At 53.0% G+C, this 25,047-nt stretch overlaps 7 non-coding genes across 7 annotated transcripts; all 7 read left to right on the top strand.

The window, feature by feature from the left end:
• Window positions 1–2,169: 2,169 nt before the first annotated feature.
• On the top strand, window positions 2,170–2,242 carry trnat-agu (transfer RNA threonine (anticodon AGU)). The gene has a single exon. It is a non-coding gene; the product is annotated as a tRNA-Thr (tRNA).
• A 4,661-nt stretch (window positions 2,243–6,903) lies between these two features.
• Window positions 6,904–6,976, top strand: trnat-agu (transfer RNA threonine (anticodon AGU)). Its single transcript has one exon. It is a non-coding gene; the product is annotated as a tRNA-Thr (tRNA).
• Window positions 6,977–8,920: 1,944 nt separating this feature from the next.
• Window positions 8,921–8,993, top strand: trnat-ugu (transfer RNA threonine (anticodon UGU)). Its single transcript has one exon. It is a non-coding gene; the product is annotated as a tRNA-Thr (tRNA).
• A 994-nt stretch (window positions 8,994–9,987) lies between these two features.
• trnat-agu (transfer RNA threonine (anticodon AGU)) lies at window positions 9,988–10,060 on the top strand. The gene has a single exon. It is a non-coding gene; the product is annotated as a tRNA-Thr (tRNA).
• A 5,478-nt stretch (window positions 10,061–15,538) lies between these two features.
• On the top strand, window positions 15,539–15,611 carry trnat-agu (transfer RNA threonine (anticodon AGU)). The gene has a single exon. It is a non-coding gene; the product is annotated as a tRNA-Thr (tRNA).
• A 645-nt stretch (window positions 15,612–16,256) lies between these two features.
• Window positions 16,257–16,329, top strand: trnat-ugu (transfer RNA threonine (anticodon UGU)). The gene has a single exon. It is a non-coding gene; the product is annotated as a tRNA-Thr (tRNA).
• A 5,334-nt stretch (window positions 16,330–21,663) lies between these two features.
• On the top strand, window positions 21,664–21,736 carry trnat-ugu (transfer RNA threonine (anticodon UGU)). The gene has a single exon. It is a non-coding gene; the product is annotated as a tRNA-Thr (tRNA).
• The last annotated feature ends 3,311 nt before the right edge of the window (window positions 21,737–25,047 follow it).

Genomic DNA, 25,047 nt, shown 5'->3' with positions numbered 1-25,047 from the left:
TCGAAAGGCCTCACCTGCCTCAACACGCACAAAGGTCTTTTCGTTTACGACAGATGCCCGTTTGGGATTCGATCAGCCACGGCGATATTCCAGAGGAACACGGAAAGCTTGCTGAAGTGGGTCCCGTGCACCGTGGTCTTCCAGGACGACATCTTGGTTACAGGTCGGGACACCGTCGAGCATTTGCAGAACGTGGAGGAGCTCCTTAGTCGGCTTAATCGTGTGGGGCTCGGGCTGAAATGCTCGCAGTGCGTTTTCCCGGTGCCTGAAGTGGAGTTCCCGGGGAGAAGAATCGCGGCGGACGGCATCAGGCCCACCGATTCGAAGACGGGGGCAATCGAGAAGGCACCGAGACCACGGAACGTGACGGAGCTGCGGTCGTTTCTAGGACTCCTGAACTATGTTGGTAACTTCTTACCGGGTCTTGTCACATTGTTAGAACCCCTGCACCCTCCACTGCGTAAGGGAGATGAATGGGTCTGGGGTAAAAGCCAAGAAAATGCCTTTGAGAAAGCTAGGAAGCTGTCATGTTCAAACAAATTGCTTGTGTTGTACGATCCATGTAAACGTTTGGTACGAGCATGTGATGCGTCGTCGTACGGGGTCGGGTGTGTGTTGTAACAAGCTAATGAATTTGGGAAATTGCAACCGGTTGCTTATGCAACCAGAAGTCTGTCTAAGGCCGAGAGGACCTACAGTATGATCGAGAGAGAAGCATTAGTGTGTGTTTACGGGGTAAAGAAAATGCATCAATATCTGTTCGGGCTCAAATTCAAATTGGAAATCGACCACAAGGCACTTATATCCCTCCTTTCTGAAAATTAGGGGATAAATACGACTGCATCGGCCCGCATCCAGAGATGGGCGCTCACGTTGTCCACATACAACTACACCATCCGCCACAGGCCAGGCACAGAAAACTGTGCCGATGCTCTCATTGCCCACCACCGGGGTGGAGATGACACAGCCCGCAGATTTAGTTATGGTAATGGAAGCATTTTCTTTCCGACAGATTCTCCCCCTCTCTCTCATTCCTTCCCCCTCTCTCTCACTCCTTTCGGAGCAGGCCATTGGGAAAAGCATGATTCAGTCAGGCACAGATTGATGAAGGGGAAGTCATGTTTGACTAATTTATTGGGATTCTTTGAGGATGCAACAAACAGGATGGATAAATGGGGACTCAGTTTTCAAGTGGCAGCAAGTTCTCCTCTATTCCCAGGGACTGCCGATGATGATGATGTTAGAGACAGACAGAGAGTCAGGTCGAGAGATTGAGTGAGAAGGGAATAAGGCAGAAACCCATTTTGTCCCACTGTATCCACACCCACCGACCAAGCCTAATCCCACTTTCGAGCTTTCAGTCTGTATATCTGCAGGTTACAGCACTTCAAGTACAATCAAAATGTGGTAATCTTTTAATGTGGACAAGACAGTGCTTGTAGTTCCAGAGTCAGTCTGGGAACTGTTCAATATTTATAATTACATCCTTTGTTAATTGACAGTAAATTTAAATACTGAACTAATTTTGAGTAGGCCCCAGTGAGATTTGAACTCACAACCCTTGGTATGATTAGACCAGTGCTCTAACCCCTGAGCTATGGGGTCACCTGGCCCGAGCTGTGGGTCATTCCCCAGTTAGTGCTGTGTGTTTGAAGAATGAGGAGGGGTCAGTGAAACGCTCAGATTGTGTCTCATCCCCCAGACTCCTGCCTCCGTCTCTTCAATATTCACCTCTCAACATCGATATATCGGGTCTTTCACGTCGTAAAACATCCCAAGGCAACTCAGTCACACTCTGTCCCAATCTCTCTGTCTCTCTCTGTGTATCATTCTCCGTCTCCCTATCTCTGTCTCTCTCTCTCTCTCTGTCTCTCGATCACTTTCTCTCTGTCGCTCACTGTCTGTCCCAATCTCTCTGTCTCTCTCTGTGTATCATTCTCCGTCTCCCTATCTCTGTCTCTCTCTCTCTCTCTGTCTCTCGATCACTTTCTCTCTGTCGCTCACTGTCTCTCGAGCCGGAAGGGTTTAGAGAGGGGGAAGGGGAAAGTCAGAAGGGAAAGTCGAGAGGGAGTCTGGGGGATGAGACACAATCTGAGCGTTTCACTGACCCCTCCTCATTCTTCACACACACAGCACTAACTGGGGAATGACCCACAGCCCAGGGCAGGTGGTTCCATAGCTCAGGGGTTAGAGCACTGGTCTAGTAAACCAGGGGTCGTGGGTTCAAATCTCACTGGGGCCTACTCAAAATTAGCTCAGTATTTAAATTCAATGTCAACTAACAAGAAATTTAATTATAAATATTAAACAGCTCCAAGATTGTTCCTGAGACAACAGGCTCCCCTCTCCTCCTTCTTGTGTCTCTTCTACTCTCTCTCCCCTTCCAAATCTCCCTCTCCCTGACCCATTCTACATATTTTTCTCGCTTTCCCCGTCTCTCACTCATTTCCCTTGCCCCTCCCTCGCCACAATCATTATCTCTCCCCATCCTGTCCCCTTCCCCTTCTCTCACACTTCTTTCTACATTCTACCCAATATCAACGAGAAGTGATCCAAAACTCGGCTGCCCCGTGTCCTAACTCGCACCGAGTCCCGCTCACCCATCACCCCCTGTGCTCACTGACCCCGTGTCCTAACTCACACCCAGTCCCGCTCACCCATTACCCACTGTGCTCACTGACCCCGTGTCCTAACTCACACCCAGTCCCACTCACCCATCACCCCCTGTGCTCACTGCCCCGTGTCCTAACTTGCACCCAGTCCCGCTCACCCATCACCCCCTGTGCTCACTGCCCCGTGTCCTAACTCACACCCAGTCCCACTCACCCATCACCCCCTGTGCTCACTGACCCCGTGTCCTAACTCACACCGAGTCCCACTCACCCATCACCCCCTGTGCTCGCTGACCCCGTGTCCTAACTCGCACCCAGTCCCACTCACCCATCACCCCCTGTGCTCACTGCCCCGTGTCCTAACTCGCACCCAGTCCCACTCACCCATCACCACCTGTGCTCACTGACCCGTGTCCTAACTCACACCGAGTCCCGCTCACCCATCACCCCTGTGCTCACTGACCCCGTGTCCTAACTCACACCCAGTCCCACTCACCCATCACCCCCTGTGCTCACTGACCCGTGTCCTAACTTGCACCGAGTCCCGCTCACCCATCACCCCCTGTGCTCACTGCCCCCGTGTCCTAACTCGCACCGAGTCCCACTCACCCATCACCCCCTGTGCTCACTGACCCGTGTCCTAACTCACACCGAGTCCCGCTCACCCATCACCCCTGTGCTCACTGACCCCGTGTCCTAACTCACACCCAGTCCCACTCACCCATCACCCCCTGTGCTCACTGACCCGTGTCCTAACTTGCACCGAGTCCCACTCACCCATCACCCCCTGTGCTCACTGTCCCATGTCCTAACTCGCACCGAGTCCCACTCACCCATCACCCCCTGTGCTCACTGCCCCGTGTCCAAACTCGCACCCAGTCCCACTCACACATCACCCCCTGTGCTCGCTGCCCCCGTGTCCTAACTCGCACCCAGTCCCGCTCACCCATCACCCGCTGTGCTCGCTGCCCCCATGTCCTAACTCGCACTGAGTCCCGCTCACCCATCACCCGCTGTGCTCGTTGCCCCCGTGTCCCAACTCGCACCGAGTCCCGCTCACCCATCACCCCCTGTGCTCACTGACCCCGTGTCCTAACTCACACCCAGTCCCACTCACCCATCACCCCCTGTGCTCACTGCCCCGTGTCCCAACTCGCACCGAGTCCCGCTCACCCATCACCCCCTGTGCTCACTGCCCCCGTGTCCTAACTCGCACCGAGTCCCACTCACCCATCACCCCCTGTGCTCACTGACCCCGTGTCTTAACTCACACCCAGTCCCACTCACCCATCACCCCCTGTGCTCACTGCCCCGTGTCCTAACTCGCACCCAGTCCCACTCACCCATCACCCCCTGTGCTCACTGCCCCGTGTCCTAACTCGCACCGAGTCCCACTCACCCATCACCCCCTGTGCTCACTGCCCCCGTGTCCTAACTTGCACCGAGTCCCACTCACCCATCACCCCCTGTGCTCACTGTCCCATGTCCTAACTTGCACCGAGTCCCACTCACCCATCACCCCCTGTGCTCACTGCCCCCGTGTCCTAACTCACACCCAGTCCCACTCACCCATCACCCCCTGTGCTCACTGCCCCGTGTCCTAACTCGCACCGAGTCCCGCTCACCCATCACCCCCTGTGCTCGCTGCCCTACATTGGCTCCCGGTTAAGCAATGCCTCGATTTCAAAATTCTCATCCTTGTTTACAAATCACTCCATGGCCCCTACACCCCTCCCTATCTCTGTAATCTCCTCCAGCCCCTACACCCCTCCCTATCTCTGTAACCTCCTCCAGCCCCTACACCCCTCCCTATCTCTGTAACCTCCTCCAGCCCTTACACCCCTCCATATCTCTGTAACCTCCTCCAGCCCCTACACCCCTCCCTATCTCTGTAACCTCCTCCAGCCCCTACAACCCTCCCTATCTCTCTAACCTCCTCCAGCCCTTACACCCCTCCATATCTCTGTAACCTCCTCCAGCCCCCACAACCCTCCCTATCTCTGTAACCTCCTCCAGCCCCACAACCCTCCCTATCTCTGTAACTTCCCACAACACTCCCTATCTCTGTAACCTCCTCCAGCTCATGCATCCCTCCCGATCTCTGTAACCCCACAATCATTGAATGCCGGAGCAGGCTCAAGGGGCTAGATGGCCTACTCCTGTTCCTAATTCTTATGTTCTTATGTCCTTATGTCTGCACTCCTCTAATTCTGCCATCTGACCATCCCTGATTATAATCACTCCACCATCGGTGGCCATGCCTTCTGTTGCCTGAGCCCCAAGCTCTGGAACTCCTCCCTAAACCTCTCCGCCTCTCTACCTCTCTTTCCTCCTTCAAGACTCTCCTTAAAACCGACCTCGCTTCTACCTGCGCTAATTCCCTACTTTTGTGGCTCGTGTCAAATTTTATCCCATAATCCTCCTGTGGAGCACCCTGGGTTTGGAGAGTAGGGCTTGTAAGGAGAGAGATCTCTTCCTCACTCCTTCCCCTCTCTCTCTCTCCTCTCACTCTCCCTCCCTCTCTCTCCCTTCCTCACTCCGTCTCTCTCTCTTTCCCCTCTTCCCTCACTCTCCTCACCTCCTTCCCTCACTCTCCCCTCCTTCCCTTGCTCTTCACTTCTCTCACTCCTTCCCGTCACTCTCTCCCCTTCCCTCTCTCTCACTCCTTCCCCTCACTCTCCCCTTTCCTCTCTCTCACTCCTTCCCCTCACTCTCCCCTTCCCTCTCTCTCACTCCTTCCCCTCACTCTCCCCTTCCCTCTCTCTCACTCCTTCCCCTCACTCTCCCCTTTCCTCTCTCTCACTCCTTCCCCTCACTCTCCCCTTCCGTTTCTCTCACTCCTTCCCCTCACTCTCCCCTTCCCTCTCTCTCAATCCTTCCCCTCACTCTCCCCTTCCCTCTCTCCCACTCCTTCCCCTCACTCTCCCCTTCCCTCTCTCTCACTCCTTCACCTCACTCTCCTCTTCCCCGTCTCTCTCTCACTCCTTCCCCTCACTCTCCCCGTCTCTCTCACTCCTTCCCCTCACTCTCCCCTTCCCTGCCTCTCACTCCTTCCCCTCACTCTCCCCTTCCCTCTCTCTCACTCCTTCCCCTCACTCTCCCCTTCCCTCTCTCTCACTCCTTCCCCTCACTCTCCCCTTCCCTCTCTCTCACTCCTTCCCCTCACTCTCCCCTTCCCTCTCTCTCACTCCTTCCCCTCACTCTCCCCTTCCCTCTCTCTCACTCCTTCCCCTCACTCTCCCCTTTCCTCTCTCTCACTCCTTCCCCTCACTCTCCCCTTCCGTTTCTCTCACTCCTTCCCCTCACTCTCCCCTTCCCTCTCTCTCAATCCTTCCCCTCACTCTCCCCTTCCCTCTCTCCCACTCCTTCCCCTCACTCTCCCCTTCCCTCTCTCTCACTCCTTCACCTCACTCTCCTCTTCCCCGTCTCTCTCTCACTCCTTCCCCTCACTCTCCCCGTCTCTCTCACTCCTTCCCCTCACTCTCCCCTTCCCTGCCTCTCACTCCTTCCCCTCACTCTCCCCTTCCCTCTCTCTCACTCCTTCACCTCACTCTCCTCTTCCCCGTCTCTCTCTCACTCCTTCCCCTCACTCTCTCTCTTACTCCTTCCCCTCACTCTTTGCTTCCCTCTCTCTCACTCCTTCCCCTCACTCTTTGCTTCCCTCTCTCTCACTCCTTCCCCTCACTCTCCCCTTCCCTCTCTCTCACTCCTTCCCCTCACTCTCCCCTTCCCTCTCTCTTCCTCTAATAGAGCCCCACCTAGTGGACTACTGATGTAATAACAACTACTGACACGCTCCTCTCTCTCTCCATCTCACACTCTCCCTCTCTCCTCTTCCCCCTCTCTCACTCGCTCCTTCCCTAACTCTGTCCCTTTCCCCCGCTTTCTCCCCTTCCCACTCTCTGCTCCTCTCTCTCCACTCACTCCTCAATCTCTCTCCTCCCTCTCTCTCTCTCCTTTCCCTTCTGACTTTCCTCTTCCCCCTCTCTAACCCCTTCCGGCTCGAGAGACAGTGAGCGACAGAGAGAAAGTGATAGAGAGACAGAGACAGAGAGATTGGGACAGAGTGTGACTGAGTTGCCTTGGGATGTTTTACTCCGTGAAAGACCCGATATATTGATGTTGAGAGGCGAATATTGAAGAGACGGAGGCAGGAGTCTGGGGGATGAGACACGATCTGAGCGTTTCACTGACCCCTCCTCATTCTTCAAACACACAGGTTTCACTGACCCCTCCTCATTCTTCAAACACACAGCACTAACTGGGGAATGACCCACAGCCCAAGGCAGGTGGCTCCATAGCTCAGGGGTTAGAGCACTTGTTTAGTAAACCAGGGGTCGTGGGTTCAAATCTCACTGGGGCCTACTCAAAATTAGTTCATTGTTTAAATTTACTGTCAATTAACAAGGGGTTTAATTATAAATGTTAAACAGCTCTGAGACCAACCCTGGAACAACAGACTCCTGTCTCTCTCTTCCCCATCATGACCTGTTCTTCATCTTTTTCCCACGATCTCGCTTTCCCAGCGCTCACTCATTCCCTGCCTGCCCCCTTATCCCCTTATCGGTTAAGAAACTGTCTATTTCTGTCTTAAATTTATTCAATGTCCCGGCTTCCACAGCTCTCTGAGGCAGTGAATTCCACAGATTTACAACCCTCTGAGAGAAGAAATTCCTCCTCATCTCAGTTTTAAATGGGCGGTCCCTTATTCTAAGACCATGTCCCCTAGTTCTAGTCTCCCCCATCAGTGGAAACATCCTCTCTGCATCCACCTTGTCAAGCCCCCTCATAATCTTATACGTTTCGATAAGATCACCTCTCATTCTTCTGAATTCCAATAAGTAGAGGCCCAACCTCCTCAACCTTTCCTCATAAGTCAACCCCCTCATCCCCGGAATCAACCGAGTGAACCTTCTCTGAACTGCCTCCAAAGCAAGTATATCCTTTCGTAAATATGGAGACCAAAACTGCACGCAGTACTCCAGGTGTGGCCTCACCAATACACTGTATAACTGTAGCAAGACTTCCCTGCTTTTATACTCCATCCCCTTTGCAATAATGGCCAAGATACCATTGGCCTTCCTGATCACTTGCTGTACCTGCATACTAACCTTTTGTGTTTCATGCACAAGTACCCCCAGGTCCCGCTGTACTGCGGCACTTTGCGATCGTTCTCCATTTAAATAATAACTTGCCCTTTGATTTTTTTCTGCCCAAGTGCATGACCTCACACTTTCCAACATTATACTCCATCTGACAAATTTTTGCCCACTCACTTAGCCTGTCTATGTCCTTTTGCAGATTTTTTGTGTCCTCCTCACACATTGCTTTTCCTCCCATCTTTGTATTGTCAGCAAACTTGGCTACGTTACACTCAGTCCCTTCTTCCAAGTGGTTAATATAGATTGTAAATAGTTGGGGTCCCAGCACTGATCCCTGCGGCACCCCACCAGTTACTGGTTGGTAACCAGAGAATGAACCTGTTGTGTTCCTAACACAGATGAGACTGCACACAGGGAGGTTAAAGTAACAGTGACCTCAGTCTTTATTAAGACACTCCAGAGTGAGGAACAGGCCTTCGGGCCCGGCTTATATACAGTGCTCCCAAGGGATGCTGGGATCCCTTGGGACTTCAGGGGATGTGCTCCCTGGTGGTGGAAGATGGGAGTGCATGCTTTACAGATACACAACAGAACCATCTATTCTTCTCTCTCCCCTTCCCTCTATCTCTTCGTCCCTGCTCTTTCCCTCTCCCCCTCTCTCTCTCCCCTTCCCCTCCCACATTACCATTCCCCTCGCTCACTCCCCTTCCCCTCTCTCTCTCTCTCTCTCCCCTTTCCTCTCTACTGTCATTCTCCCCCCACTCCTTCCCCTCTCTCTCCTCCCTCCTCTATCTTGCCTCTCTCTCCCCTCCCCCTCTCTCCCCCCTCTCTCCCCTTCCCCCTCTCTCCCCTTCCCCCTCTGCTTTTTCACTCTCCCTTTCACTCTCCCTCTCCCCTTCCACTCTCGTCCCTCCCCTCCCTCCAATCTCTCTCTTTACCATTCTTTTCCGATTCTCCCCTTCGCCCTCTCTGTCTCCCCTTCCTTTCTCTCTCCCCTGCCTCCTCCCTCTCTCGTCTTCCCATCTCTCTCCCCTTCCCGTCTCTCCCCTCCCCCTCTCCTTCTCTCCCATTCCTCTCTCTCTCACTCCGTCTCCCTCTCTCTCCCCTTCCTCTCTTTCCCCTTCCCCATCTCTCTCACTCCTTCCACTCTCTCTTTTCCCTTCCCCTCTCTTTCCTGTTCCTTCCCCTGTAACTCCTCAAACAGGAGGCTCCATAGCTCAGGGGTTAGAGCACTGGTCTTGTAAACCAGCGGTCATGATTTCCAATCTCACTGGGGCCTCCTCAAAGTTAACTCAATATTTAAATTCACCCTCAATTAACAAGGCTATTAAACAGCTTTGAGACTGACCCTGGAGCAACAATCTCCTTTTGTCTCCAGTAATATCGCTCTCCCTTCCCGTTCTGCATCTTTTTCCCGCTATTGAGCATTCCCCGTCCCTCACAGACTCCCCTCCCCCTCTCTCCCCCATCCTTTCACTCTCTCTCTCTCCGTCCCCTCTCTTTCCCCTCGCCCCTCTTTCTCTCTCCCTTTCCCCTTCACTTCTCTTTCCAACTCCTCCACGATCACCTTCCCCTTCCCGCCTCTCTCTAACCCTTCCCTTTTCTCGCTCTCCACTTCCCCTCTCTCCCCTTCTCTCTCACTTTCATTCACCGCGCACTCCTTCCCTCTCTCTCCTTCCTCCTCTATCTTCCCTCTCTCTCCCCTCCCCCTCATTCCCCTACCCACTCTCTCCACCCTCTCTTCCCCTTTTCACTCTCCCTTTCCCTCTCCCCTCCCCTCTCTCTCCTCCCCTACCTCCTCTGTCTCTCCCTTTTGCCTTTCTTTTCAGATTCTCCCCTTCTCCCTCTCTTTCTCGTTCCCATCTCTCCTCTCCCCATCTCTCTCCTCTCCCCCTCTCTCTCTCCCCTTCCCTTCTCTCTCTTCCTCCATGTCTCCCCTTCCCCCTCTCTCACTCCTTCCACTCTCTCTCCACTTCCCCTCTCTCTCTCTCACTCATCCCCTCTCTTCCCCTCCCCTCCCCTCCCCCCCCCTCCCCCTCTCAATCCTTCTACTCTCTCCCTCCTTTCCACACTCTCTCCCTCCCTTCCACACTCTCTCTCCCCTTTCCCCCTCTCACTCCTTTCCCTCCCTCTCTTCCTCTTCCCACTCCTTCCCCCTCTCTCTCACTCCTTCCTTCTCTGTCTCCCCTTCCCCCTCTCTCTCACTCCTTCCACTCTCTCTTTTCCCTTCCCCTCTCTTTCCTGCTCCTTCCCCTGTCTTTCCCAGAGCTGGTGGCTCCATAGCTCAGGGGTTAGAGCACTGGTCTAGTAAACCAGGCGTCGTGAATTCAAATCTCACTGGGGCCTCCTCAAGATCAGCTTATTTATTAAATTCACCGTCAATTAACAAGGGCTTTAATTATAAATATTAACCAGCTCTGAGACCGACCCTGGAACAACAGGCTCCCCTCTCCTCCCCTTGTCTCCCTCACACTCTCTCTCCCCTTCCAAATCTTTCTCTGCCCTCCCCATCACTGTTGTGTTCAGAATAAATCCACGGGACCGGATCGTAAGCTGAAACTATTGTGACCTTGGTCTCTTTATTGAGACCCCAGAGTGGGGAAGCAGCATGGTGGATCACCTTATGTACCTGCTTGTCCCAGGGTGCACAAGTGACCCTTAGGCCTCCCACAGGTGTGCCCCCTAGTGGCAAGTCTGACATATTGGTGAGGTTCAGGTGCATACATAACATCACTCCCCCCGCCGCCCCCTCCAAAGGCTTATGTACCAGTTATTTGCAAGTTGAGGCGATATGACGCCCTGTGTCCCCGGGTCGATCACCTGATTTGAATTCCTGGCCTGGGTGAGTTGGTCGGAACGTTGCTGCCCGGCCGAGTGCCTGGTGTGATGGGACAGACGTGGCCAGGTCCTTTCACAATGGTGGCCTGCTTATCGATAGTTTGCAGTCTGGTCTGGTCCAAACGCTTTCTGCGTTTGCTCAGTACATGGTTTCACAACCAAACACTCCATTTTCATCACACACACACACACACTCCATTCCCCTCTTTGTCTCACACAGTGCTCTCGGCCCCATCTGGGGGCCCTGAATATTGTCCACGTCACTTATTCTGATGTGGCGTGGAGGGGGGCCGTACGATCATGGTGCATTCTCTGCTGATAGCAGACGGAAGGCTCGGTCCTGAGCGACTATGTCCGGTGACTGCGTAGCAACCCGGGACAGCCGGGGTCTGTAGGGAGTCTACCGCGACACGTGTGGTGCTCGGCTTGGTGATCTGGGCTGCCCGCTGCGGACTATTGTCGCTGACCCTAAGGCCTGGAGAGCCCAGGATGGGCCGATACGGCCCTGAGACTTTCAGTGGTAGCGGGAGGCCGTGTGGTCCCCCGTGGATCCTGGGACGTAGTACGGAGGTTCCCGCACCACCGACTGTGTGTAGCCTCCCTGCCTTTCTTTGTAACACGTTGCAGGGTTTGCCCCACAGGGGGGGGGGGCAATCTGATGGGATGAGCATTACGTCTTTGCGACGGATAAGCTGCAACACTCCCGTCTGGCGGTTCGCCGTGAGCAGGCGGTAATGTGATAACACATCACTTGCTACAAGTACTTTGTCAGATACATATACGACCGGTTGTTGTTTGCCCGCTACTTTGGCTTGTTTTAACGTACCCCCGACCCCATATGATAGTACATCATTGGCCGCGAAAGAACGCTCACATGGGTTCCACAGTGCAAACAACTTATTGGAACATAGTGGGGTCCTGGCCTTCTCAGCGGCCCCCCCCCTTTACCTTTGCCCCAAACCCAGTGGCCTTCCTCGCTGGCCAACACATGCCTCTGTTCCGTTGCGGCCACATCCCGTGGTCTGGACGTTTCTCTCGACCCGTGGTCTGGACGTTTCTCTCGACTGCCGCCATCTTCCTCCCCAGGGATTCCCGCCTCTGGCGTCGGGAAGACACATTCGGATGGTTTCGGCCGGAGCCCCACTCCGCTTGGTCGACCTGGAGCCTCTTCCGTCGCCGCCAAGAGGTCGTCGGCTTCGGGTGCTGGGTACCCCCGTCTGTAACCGCTGCTCGGTTGGTCTTCGCCTCCTGGTGGTCGCGATGAGCGGCCTGTGCCTCGGGGGTCTGCAAATGGATCTGCACTTCGACGCCTGGTTCAGCTGAAGGTGGGGGGCTTGCTCAGCCTTTGAGCAAGGGGAGAGGTTGTTCGGCGGAGAAGGTACGCAGAGGTCTTCCCAGTTCCATCGAATCTTCCCCATCCACCTTCTACCAAGCAGCATTGGCCCATCGCCTGAAACAATCCACAGAGGTAAATCGCGCACCGCTCCCTCATGGGATACCCTTATGCCCGCACTACCAATAACTGGTCTCAGTTCCTTGGTGTAGGTGCCCAGCTTTGCCTGAATCGGGATCAGCTTGGGTCATTGTGCTCTGTCGCCCCCCCCCCACAGCCTCTCGAATGCCTTCTGGCTCATTATTGATTGACCCGCCCCCGTGTCTAGTTCCATGGAGACTGGAGTGCCGTTAGGTCCAACTTTTCACATTATCGGAGGGCTTTTGGTGGTGAAGGTGTGTACCCCATGTACTTCCCCTTCAGCCTCAGGTTGAGTTGCCTCTCCTGCTCGTTCAGCGTGACCCTCGCTGGATCGATGGTCCTCTCCTGACTCTGCCACGTGGTGAGTCACAGACCGTTTGCACATTCGCTGGAGGTGCCCCATTGTTCCACGGCCCTTGCACACACAGGGCTTGAATCGACATTGATGGGCTCGATGGCTGACCCCAGCAGGGCCAACATGGTGCTAATGGATACGCATTCACGGCCCACGGCGGACTCTGAGTCACTCGAGGCCTAGGTCTGGCCTCTGCGGTCATGTGGGCCCTGTCCTGTGCCGCTCTGCCTGCTGAATACGTTATTTTATGCACAGTACTTGCCGGTGAGCTTCGAATCTGTTTCGTGTTATCGCTCGTGGATATGAAGGCCTGGGCTGTCGTGATGGCCTTGCTCAGATAGAAACATAGAAACAGAGAAAATAGGTGCAGGAGCAGGCCATTCGGCCCTTCGAGCCTGCACCAGCATTCAATAAGATCATGGCTGATCATTCACCTCAGTACCCCTTTCCTGCTTTCTCTCCTTTCCCCTTGATCCCTTTCGCCGTAAGGGCCATAACTAATTCCCTCTTGAATATATCCAATGAATTGGCCTCAACAACTCTCTGCGGCAGGGAATTCCACAGGTTAACAACTCTCTGAGTGAAGAAATTTCTCCTCATCTCAGTCCTAAATGGCCTAACCCTTATCCTTAGACTGTGTCCCCTGGTTCTGGACTTCCCCAACATCGGGAACATTCTTCCCGCATCTAACCTGTCCCGTCCCGTCAGAATCTTATACGTTTCTGTGAGATCCCCTCTCATCCTTCTAAACTCCAGTGTATAAAGGCCCAGTTGATCCAGTCTCTCCTCATATATCAGTCCAGCCATCCCGGGAATCAGTCTGGTGAACCTTCGCTGCACTCCCTCAATAGCAAGAATGTCCTTCCTCAGATTAGGAGACCAAAACTGAACACAATATTCCAGGTGAGGCCTCACCAAGGCCCTGTACAACTGAAGTAAGACCTCCCTGCTCCTATACTCAAATCCTCTCGCTATGAAGGCTAACATGCCATTTGCCTTCTTCACTGCCTGCTGTACCTGCATGCCAACTTTCAATGACTGATGTACCATGACACCCAGGTCTCGTTGCACCTCCCCTTTTCCTAATCTGTCACCATTCAGATAATATTCTGCCTTCCTGTTTTTGCCCCCAAAGTGGATAACCTCACATTTATCCACATTATACTGCATCTGCCATGCATTTGCCCACTCACCTAACCTGTCCAAGTCACCCTGCAGCCTCTTAGCATCCCCCTCACAGCTCACACTGGCCACCCAGCTTAGTGTCATCTGCAAACTTGGAGATATTACATTCAATTCCTGCATCTAAATCATTGATGTATATAGTAAATAGCTGGGGTCCCAGCACTGAGCCCTGCGGTACCCCACTAGTCACTGCCTCCCATTCCGAAAAGGGCCCGTTTATCCCGGGATCCGGCAGACAGCAGCTTGCGAAGGATGACCTCGTGACCGATTCCGAGCACGAAACCGTTCGGCAACATTTCCCGCAAAGATCCCGCAAAAACCGTACTGCCCCGCAAGGAATCTTCTGGCCCTGGGAGCGCCGGTGGGTGTAAAAGTGATACCTGGCCTTTAAGGTGCTCTCCTTCGGCTTGAGGCGTTCCCACACCAGCACACACAGCTCTGTGTAAGTCTTCTCCTCTGGTTTGACCGGTGCCAGCAGGTTTTTGAGCAGGCCGTATATCGGAGACCCACATACGGTGAGGAGAATCGCCCTGGTCTTGATCGCCCTCTCTCAGCCTCGTCCTGTTCATTGGCGACGTAGTACCGGTCGGGACGCTCAACGAAGGCTTCCCAAATCATCACCCTCAACAAATCCCTCAACAAGACCAACGGCAGCCATTACCGTGTGAAGGTTGGTGATCCGTTACTCGTCGCCAGTGAGTGATGTTCAGAATAAATCCACAGGACTGTATTGCAAGCTCAGACTGTGGTGACCTTGTGCTCTTTATTCAGACTCCAGGGTGGGGAAGCAGTATGGTGAGTCACCTTATATACCTGCTTGTCCCAGGGTGTACAGGTGACCATTGGGTCTCCCACAGGTGTGCCCCCTAGTGGCAAGTCTTACATATTGGTGACGTTTACATGTGTACACAACAATCACGACCCGTTCCACATCTTTTTATTCCTCTCTCACTTTCCCGCTATCTCGCTTTCCCCGTCTCTCACTCATTCCCCTCTCCCCCTTTCCCCTCCCTCGCCTCACCCTCTTCCCGTCCCACGCTCTCCCCTTCCGACTCTGCCTTTCCACTCTCCCTCTCCCTCCTCCTTCTCCGCTCCCTTTCCTCCCCTCCCTCCTCTCTCTCTCTCCTTTCCCTTTCCTTTCAGATTCTCCCCTTCTCCCTCTCTCCCCTTCCCCTTTCTCTATCCCCTTCCTCGCTCTCTCACTCCTTCCCCTCTCTCTCTCACTCCTTCCCCATCACTCCTCTTAACATCTCTTTCACCTTCCCCCCCCTCTCTCTCCCCTTCCTACTCTTTCCCCTCCCCTCTCTCACTCTCGCCTTCCCCCCTCTCTCTCCCCTTCTCCCTCTCTCCCTTTCCCTTCCCTCTCTTTCCCCTCCCCTCTCTTGCTCTCCCCTTCCCCCCTCTCTTTCCCCTTCCCACTCTTTCCCCTCCCCCTCTTGCTCTCCCCTTCCCCCTCTCTCTCTCCCCTTCCCCTCTCGCTCACTCCTTCCCCTCTCCCTTTTCATTTTCTCCCCTCCTCTCTCTCTCCTCCCTCTCCTTCTCCCTCCCCTCCACAGTCTCCACTCCCCTCCATCCTCCCTTTCATTCCTTCGCTCTCGCTCTCCCCTTTCCCATCAGACTCTCCCCCTCCCCATCTCTCCAATCCCCCCCCTCTCTTCCCTTCTCCCTCTCTCTCCCCTTCCCCCGCTCTGCCCTCCCGCCTCGAGAGACAGAGTGAGAAGGTGAGAGACAGAAAGAAAGAGACAGAGACAGAGAGACAGAGAGACAGAGAGATTGGGACAGAGTGTGACTGAGTTGCCTTGGGATGTTTTACTACGTGAAAGACCCGATATATCGATGTTGAGAAGTGAATATTGAAGAGACGGAGGCAGAAGTCTGGGGGATGAGACACAATCTGAGTGTTTCACTGACCCCTCCTCATTCTTCAAACACACAGCACTAACTGGGGAATGACCCACAGCCCAGGGCAGGTGGCTCCATAGCTCAGGGGTTAGAGCACTGGTCTAGTAAACCAGGGGTTGTGGGTTCAAATCTCACTGGGGCCTACTCAAAATTAGCTCAGTATTTAAATTCACCGTCAATTAACAAGGGCTTTAATTATAAATATTAACAACTCTGAGACTGACCCTCAAACAACAGGCCTCTGTCTTGCTGACACTCTCTCTCACTGTCCCAATCTCTCTCTGCTTTCCAGGTCATGACCAGTTCTGCATTTTTTTTTCCTGCAATCTCACTTTCTCCATCTCTCTCCCCTTTCCCTCTCTCTCCCCTTTCCCTCTCTCTCCCCTTCCGCTCCCTCCCCTCTCTCCTCTCTCTCTCACTTTTGCCTTTCTTTTCAGATTCTCCCCTGCTCCCTCTCTCTTCCCTTCCTTTCTCTCTCCCCTGCCTCCTCCCTCTCATCTCCCCCACTCGCTCTCCCCCAATCCGCTCTCTCCCATTCCCCTCTGGCTGACTCCTTCCCCCTCTCTCTCCCATTCCCTCTCCCACTCATTCCCCTCTCTCCCTCCTTTTCCAACTTCCAAGCACTGATCTCTCTCACAGAGCCGACACAGACACGATGGGCCGAATGGCCCTCCTTGTGTGCTGTAAGATTCTGTCAATGTTCAGGGATGAATCACCAAGAATGATTATTCGGGCCTCACCTCCTTGTTAACAATAGTAAGATGTAAACAGGAGCTGGTGTTCCAGGTGGCTCCATAGCTCAGGGGTTAGAGCACTGGTCTTGTAAACCAGGGGTCGTGGGTTCAAAACTCATTGGGGGCTACTCAATTTTGGCTTCTGTTACTGAATTGACCGTCAATCGGCGACAGGCCGACACCATCAACAGGAACCGCTCACTCCGCACTTTATAATCTGCCCACAGTACTTTCACTTCCCACCCCCAGTCTGTATCCCACCTTTTCCACATCCAGTCTCAGAGACACCGATATATCATCGACTCATAGAAACTTACAGCAGGGAAGGAGACCATTTCGGCCCATCGTGTCCGCACCAGCCGACCAAGAGCTATCTGCTGGGCAGGGCCACATAGTCCGCATGACCCAGACACGAGACTCCCAAAGCAAGCGCTCTACTCGGAACTCATTCACGGCAAGCGAGACAAAGGTGGGCAGAGGAAACGTAACAAGGGACACCCTCAAAGCCTCCCTGATAAAGTGCAACATCCCCACCGCCACCTGGGAGTCCCTGGCCAAAGACCAGTCCCGCCCGAAGTGGGAGGGCGCTGAGCACCTCGAGTCTCGTCGCCGAGAGCGTGCAGAAACCAAGCGCAGGCAGCGGAAGGAGCGTGCGGCAAACCAGTCCCACCCTCCCCTTCCCTCAACGTCTATCTGTCCCACCTGTGACAGGGACTGTGGTTCCCGTATTGGACTGTTCAGTCACCTAAGGACTCATGTTAAGAGTGGAAGCAAGTCTTCCTCGATTCCGAGGGACTGCCTATGATGATGATATGATCCCAGCCTGATCCCACTTTCCAGCTCTCGGTGCGTAGCCCTGTAGCTTACGGCACTTCAAGTGCACATCCAAGTACCTTTTAAATGTGGTGAGGGTTTCTGCCTCTACCACCCTTTCAGGCCGTGAGTTCCAGACCCCCACCACCCTCTGGGTGAAGGAATGGAGGTCTCCCCTCAGCCTCCTCTGTTCCAAAGAAAACAACCCCAGCCGATCCAATCTTCCCTCGTCGCTAAAATTCTCCAGTCCCGCTAACATCCTGGTAAATCTCCTCTGCACCCTCTCCAGTGCAATCACATCCTTCCTGTGATATCCTGACATTTTAGGGAGAAAAAAATCTGGGAAACATAGAAACGTAGAAAATAGGTGCAGGAGTAGGCCATTCGGCCCTTCGAGCCTGCACCACCATTCAATATGATCATGGCTGATCATTCCCTCAGTACCCCATTCCTGCTTTCTCTCCATACCCCTTGATCCCTTTAGCCGTAAGGGCCATATCTAACTCCCTCTTCAATATATCCAATGAACTGACCTCAACAACTCTCTGCGGCAGGGAATTCCACAGGTGAACAACTCTCTGAGTGAAGAAGTTTCTCCTCATCTCGGACCTAAATGGCTTACCCCTTATCCTTAGACTGTGTCCCCTGGTTCTGGACTTCCCCAACATCGGGAACATTCGGCCAGCATCTAACCTGTCCCGTCCCGTCAGAATCTTATACGTTTCTGTGAGATCCCCTCTCATTCTTCTAAACTCCAGTGAATACAGGCCCAGTCGATCCAGTCTTTCTTCATATGTCAGTCCTTCCATCCCGGGAATCAGTCTGGTGAACCTTCGCTGCACTCCCTCAATAGCAAGAATGTCCTTCCTCAGATTAGGAGACCAAAACTGAACACAATATTCCAGGTGTGGCCTCACCAAGGCCCTGTACAACTGCAATAAGACCTCCCTGCTCCGATACTCAAATCCCCTCGCTATGTCGGCCAACATACCATTTGCCTTCTTCACCGCCTGCTGTACCTGCATGCCAACTTTCAATGACTGATGAACCATGACACCCAGGTCTCGTTGCACCTCCCCTTTTCCTAATCTGTCACCATTCAGATAATATTCTGCCTTCCTGTTTTTGCCCCCAAAGTGGATAACCTCACATTTATCCACATTATACTGCATCTGCCATGCATTTGCCCACTCACCTAACCTGTCCAAGTCACCCTGCAGCCTCTTAGCATCCTCCTCACAGCTCACACCGCCACCCAGTTTAGTGTCATCTGCAAACTTGGAGATATTACACTCAATTCCTGCATCTAAATCATTGATGTATATTGTAAATAGCTGGGGTCCCAGCACTGAGCCCTGCGGTACCCCACTAGTCACTGCCTCCCATTCCGAAAAGGACCCGTTTATCCCGGGATCCGGCAGACAGCAGCTTGCGAAGGATGACCTCGTGACCGATTCCGAGCACGAAACCGTTCGGCAACATTTCCCGCAAAGATCCCGCAAAAACCGTACTGCCCCGCAAGGAATCTTCTGGCCCTGGGAGCGCCGGTGGGTGTAAAAGTGATACCTGGCCTTTAAGGTGCTCTCCTTCGGCTTGAGGCGTTCCCACACCAGCACACACAGCTCTGTGTAAGTCTTCTCCTCTGGTTTGACCGGTGCCAGCAGGTTTTTGAGCAGGCCGTATACCGGAGACCCACATACGGTGAGGAGAATCGCCCTGGTCTTGATCGCCCTCTCTCAGCCTCGTCCTGTTCATTGGCGACGTAGTACCGGTCGGGACGCTCAACGAAGGCTTCCCAAATCATCACCCTCAACAAATCCCTCAACAAGACCAACGGCAGCCATTACCGTGTGAAGGTTGGTGATCCGTTACTCGTCGCCAGTGAGTGATGTTCAGAATAAATCCACAGGACTGTATTGCAAGCTCAAACTGTGGTGACCTTGTGCTCTTTATTCAGACTCCAGGGTGGGGAAGCAGTATGGTGAGTCACCTTATATACCTGCTTGTCCCAGGGTGCACAGGTGACCATTGGGTCTCCCACAGGTGTGCCCCCTAGTGGCAAGTCTTACATATTGGTGACGCTTACATGTGTACACAACAATCACGACCCGTTCCACATCTTTTTATTCCTCTCTCACTTTCCCGCTATCTCGCTTTCCCCGTCTCTCACTCATTCCCCTCTCCCCCTTTCCCCTCCCTCACCTCACCCTCTTCCCGTCCCACTCTCTCCCCCTCCGACTCTGCCTTTCCACTCTCCCTCTCCCTCCTCCTTCTCCGCTCCCTTTCCTCCCCTCCCTCCTCTCTCTCTCTCTTTTCCCTTTCCTTTCAGATTCTCCCCTTCTCCCTCTCTCCCCTTCCCCTTTCTCTGTCCCCTTCCTCGCTCTCTCACTCCTTCCCCTCTCTCTTTCACTCCTTCCCCATCACTCCTCTTAACATCACTTTCACCTTCTCCCCGCTCTCTCTCCCCTTCCCTCTCTTTCCCTTCCCCTCTCTCGCTCTCGCCTTACCCCTCTCTCTCCCATTCCCCTCTCGCTCACTCCTTCCCCTCTCCCTTTTCATTTTCTCCCCTCCTCTCTCTCTCCCCTCCCTCTCCTTCTCCCTCCCCTCCCCAGTCTCCACTCCCCTCCATCCTCCCTTTCATTCCCTCGCTCTCGCTCTCCCCTTTCCCATCAGACTCTCCCCCTTCCCATCTCTCCCATCCTCCCCCTCTCTCCCCTTCTCCCTCTCTCTCCCCTTACCCCGCTTTAGCCTCCCCGCTCGAGGGACAAAGTGAGAAGGTGAGAGACAGAAAGAAAAAGAGAGAGACAGAGAGACAGAGAGAAAGAGAGACAGAGCCAGAGTGTGACTGAGTTGCCTTGGGATGTTTTACTCCGTGAAAGACCCGATATATCGATGTTGAGAAGTGAATATTGAAACATAGAAACATAGAAACATAGAAAATAGGTGCAGGAGTAGGCCATTCGGCCCTTCTAGCCTGCACCAACATTCAACTTCAGTACCCCATTCCTGCTTTCTCGCCATACCCCTTGATCCCCCTAGTAGTAAGGACCTCATCTAACTCCTTTTTGAATATATTTAGTGAATTGGCCTCAACAACTTTCTGTGGTAGAGAATTCCACAGGTTCACCACTCTCTGGGTGAAGAAGTTCCTCCGCATCTCGGTCCTAAATGGCTTACCCCTTATCCTTAGACTGTGACCTCTGGTTCTGGACTTCCCCAACATTGGGAACATTCTTCCTGCATCTAACCTGTCTAACCCCGTCAGAATTTTAAATGTTTCTATGAGGTCCCCTCTCATTCTTCTGAACTCCAGTGAATACAAGCCCAGTTGATCCAGTCTTTCTTGATAGGTCAGTCCCGCCATCCCGGGAATCAGTCTGGTGAACCTTCGCTGCACTCCCTCAATAGCAAGAATGTCCTTCCTCAGGTTAGGAGACCAAAACTGTACACAATACTCCAGGTGTGGCCTCACCAATGCCCTGTACAACTGTAGCAACACCTCCCTGCCCCTGTACTCAAATCCCCTTGCTATGAAGGCCAACATGCCATTTGCTTTCTTAACCGCCTGCTGTACCTGCATGCCAACCTTCAATGACTGATGTACCATGACACCCAGGTCTCTTTGCACCTCCCCTTTTCCTAATCTGTCACCATTCAGATAATAGTCTGTCTCTCTGTTTTTACCACCAAAGTGGATAACCTCACATTTATCCACATTATACTTCAAGAGACGGAGACAGGAGTTTGGGGGATGAGACACAATCTGAGTGTTTCACTGACCCCCTCCTCATTCTTCAAACAGTATTTAGTAAACCAGGTATCGTGGGTTCAAATCTCACTGCGACCTACTCAAAATTAGCTCAGTATTTAAATTCACCGTCAATTTACAAAGGCATTGATTATAAATATTAAACAGCTCTGAGATTGACCCTGGAACTACAAGCTCCCCTCACACCTTTCCCTGTCCCTCTGCTTTCCAGATCACGACCCGTTGGACATTTTTTTTTTAACTCCTCTCTCACTTTCCCGCAATCTCACTTTCTCCATCTCTCTCTCCCCTTTCCCTCTCTCTCTCCCCTTCTACTCTCTCTCCTTCCGCTCCCTCCCCTCACTCCTCTCTCTCCCTCTTTTGCCTTTCTTTTCAGATTCTCCCCTGCTCCCTCTCTCTCCCCTTCCTTTCTCTCTCCCCTGCCTCCTCCCTCTCTCGACTTCCCATCTCTCTCCCCTTCCCCTCTCTCCCCTCCCTCCTCTCTCTCACTCTTTTGCCTTTCTTTTCAGATTCTCCCCTGCTCCCTCTCTCTCCCCTTCCTTTCTCTCTCCCCTGCCTCCTCCCTCTCTCGACTTCCCATCTCGCTCCCCTCCCCCTCTCGCTCTCTCCCATTCGGCTCTCTCCCATTCCCCTCTGGCTGACTCCTTCCCCCTCTCTCTCCCATTCCCTCTCCCACTCATTCCCCTCTCTCCCTCCTTTTACAACTTCCAAGCACTAATCTCTCTCACAGAGCCGACACAGACATGATGGGCCGAATGGCCCTCCTTGTGTGCTGTAAGATTCTGTCAATGTTCAGGGATGAATCACCGAGAATGATTATTCGGGCCCCACCTCCTTGTTAACAATAGTAAGATGTAAACAGGAGCTGGTATTACAGGTGGCTCCATAGCTCAGGGGTTAGAGCACTGGTCTTGTAAACCAGGGGTCGTGGGTTCAAATCTCACTGGGGCCCACTCAATTTTGGCTTCTGTTACTGAATTGACCGTCAATCGACGACAGGCCGATATCATCAACAGGAACCACTCACTCCGCACTTTACAATCTGCCCACAGCACTTTCACTTCCCACCCCCAGTCTGTATCCCACCTTTTCCACATCCAGTCTCAGAGACACCGATATATCATTGACTCATAGAAACTTACAGCAGGGAAGGAGACCATTTCGGCCCATCGTGTCCGCACCAGCCGACCAAGAGCTATCTGCTGGGCGGTCCGCATGTCCCAGACACGAGACTCCCCAAAGCAAGCGCTCCACTCGAAACTCCTTCACGGCAAGCGAGCCAAAGGTGGGCAGAGGAAACGTTACAAGGGACACCCTCAAAGCCTCCCTGATAAAGTGCAACATCCCCACCGACACCTGGGAGTCCCTGGCCAAAGACCAGTCTCCCCTTCCATCTCTCTCACTCCTTCCCCACTCTCTCCCCTTCCCCTCTCTCTCCCTCCTTCCACTCTCTCTTTTCCCTTCCCCTCTCTTTCCTGCTCCTTCCCCTGTCGTTCAGAGAGCAGGTGGCTCCATAGCTCAGGGGTTAGTGCACGGGTCTTATAAACCAGGGGTCGTAAGTTCAAATCTCACTGGGCTCTAATTTTAGTATTTAGATACCCGTTTCTCATTCCTCCCACTCTCTTCCCCCTTGAAAGGATGCAAAATTCGAAAGGATATTTAATTTTGGACTATCGATCGCAAAGTTTGCAACCCTAAAGTGCTTATGGAAGAAACTATGAACTTTAGTAGAATTTTGGAATTTTTAAAGACAAATTCAAGGCTGTGTGCGGGCCCAAAGAACGAACAGGAGACAACTTGATTATTGAGGCTGTCTGGGTGTTGGGACTAATGTAACTTGTCTGGAGAAATGGGTAGTCGAGAATCCTTCTCCACAAGAGACATTAGCATTACAACAAATAACCCAGAGATAGCCAACCATCAACCTGAATCTGGAAAACCATTTCAGCATATACATCAAAAAGAGGCCCAAACCAGCCTGTTTGCGAAAAACTAAGCACAAAAGGACATTGCGATTACCAAACTAATATTTCCATCAGGAAACAGTTTATCGAACATCAACCCACCCAAAACATATTAACTTTTAACGAGCCCGCCAAAATATTACAAAGAGGAGTCAAGCCCGCCAAATTCAATCAAAGAATCCTGGGCTGATTTGGTGTGAAGATTAGAACCACTCAAACCGTATAACTGGCCCCTGTTTTAACAGAGGGTGTGACATACTTTGCCATACAACCGAGACCACGCTTGTGTCATCAAGAAGGGAGAGAAACCAACGCGACCATTGTAAACTAACTTCTCCAGCCTCGAAGTCCTGAAGTCCTGAAGGAAGAACATCACCATCGCGGCAACAACTGACCACAGCCAACGTGGTATCAATGAAAATCCACCGCGATCGACCAAACGACAAATAAACTCCAACTGGAAGAAACCGAAGAATCGAAAGTTTCCAGTCTACAATCTAAGCCCTGACTACCAACAGGTGAAAACATTACCTAAAGAGACTTTGAACCTATTTCTAACGAAGAAAACCGGGTACTTACCCCATAGATCCAAAACGTGCTTTACCGCATCAGTGGACTCAACCCAACTGAAGATTGTGCAGCTAGAAGTCTTCTCCGACGTTCGGGGTGCGGCAAGCAGAACCTACACAATTCAAGGAACCCCGAAACCGCGAACTACCGCTAACTGACCAGAAAGGATTGGTAAGCATAGTCCCTGCCTGCCCTGGAGTCTAACCTAGCTAGGATTAGGTATGGGGAGGTGGGAGGTGTCATTATACTGTACACCCCCTTTGAATGTGTAATGTATTGTTCTTTATCAGAGTGATTATAAGTTTTGACATTGTATTTTCTTGCCTTTAATAAAATCAAAGTTCTTTTGCACCAAACCAGTGACCTTTGCACTTTGTCACACCCCCCCAAATAAATCCAGAGTCTAGAACCCAAGGGAGTGGGGGCGATTCGAACCGCTCAAGTAGGTCAGAGGTGAACCTGACCCCCGGGACCACCACCACACCCTTACACTCCCGTCTCTCTCTTTTCCCTTTCCTTTCAGGTTCTCCCCCTCTCTGCTCTCCCCCTCTCTCTCTCACTCCTTCCCCCTCTCTCCCCGTAACATCTCTCTCCCCTTCCTCCCTCTCTCTCCCTTGCCTCTCCATCTTCCTCCCTGTCTCCCCATCCCCTTCCCCTCCCACTCTTTCCCCTCCCCCTCACTCTCCCGCTCCTTCCCCTCTCTCCCCGGCCTTCCACACTCTCTCTCTCCCCTTCCCCTTCCTCTCTCTCCCTTTCTCCACTCTCTCTCACCCCTTCCCTCACTTTTTTCCCTCCTTTCAGGTTGTCTCCCTCACTGCCCTCACCCTCTCTCTCTCCTTCCTTCCTCATCTCTCTCCCCTTCCCTCACTCACTTCCCCCTTTTCCCTCCCTCCTTTCTCTCTCTTTTCCCTTTCCTTTCAGATTCTCTCCCTCTCTCTCCCCTTCCCCTCTCTGCCCTCCCCCTCTCTCTCTCTCATTCCTTCCCCCTCTCTCCCCTTAACATCTCTTTCCCCATCCTCTCTCTCCCCTGCCCCTCCTAGTCTCCTCTTCCCCCCTCTCTCTCACTCCTTCCCCACTCTCTATTTTGCCCTGTCTCCCCCTCCCCTTCCCCTCCCACTCTCTCCCCTCTCCCTCTCTTCCACTCATTCAGCTCTCTTTACCCACTCACTCTCTCTCTCCATCCCCTCCCTCTCTTTCCCCACCTTCCTCTCTTCCTTGCTGTCTCCTCTTCCCCGTCTCTCTCTCACTTCTTCCCCTCACTCTCCCCTTCCCTCTCTCTCACTCCCTCCCCTCACTCTCCCCTTCCCTCTCTCTCACTCCTTCCCCTCACTCTCCCCTTCCCTTTCTCTCAATCCTTCCCCTCACTCTCCCCTTCCCTCTCTCTTCCTCTAATAGAGCCCCACCTAGTGGACTATCGATGTAATAACAACGACTGACACGCTCCTCTCTCTCTCCTTCTCTCTCTCTCTCTCTCTCTCCCCTTCCCACTCTCACTCTCTCCTTCCCTCTCCCTGCCCCTTTCCCCCGCTATGTCCCCTTCTCCACTCTCCGCTCCTCTCTCTCCACTCACTCCTCAATCTCTCTCCTCCCTCTCTCTCTCTCTCCCCTTTCCCTTCTGACTTTCCCCTTCCCCCTCTCGAACCCCTTCTGCCTCGAGAGACAGTGAGCGACAGAGAGAAAGTGATAGAGAGACAGAGGGAGTGAGAAAGAGAGAGACAGAGAGACAGAG

This window comes from Pristiophorus japonicus, unplaced genomic scaffold (genome assembly GCF_044704955.1).
Source record: "Pristiophorus japonicus isolate sPriJap1 unplaced genomic scaffold, sPriJap1.hap1 HAP1_SCAFFOLD_288, whole genome shotgun sequence".
Classification (NCBI taxonomy): domain Eukaryota; kingdom Metazoa; phylum Chordata; class Chondrichthyes; family Pristiophoridae; genus Pristiophorus; species Pristiophorus japonicus.
This window is presented reverse-complemented; position numbering and strand designations above follow the sequence as displayed.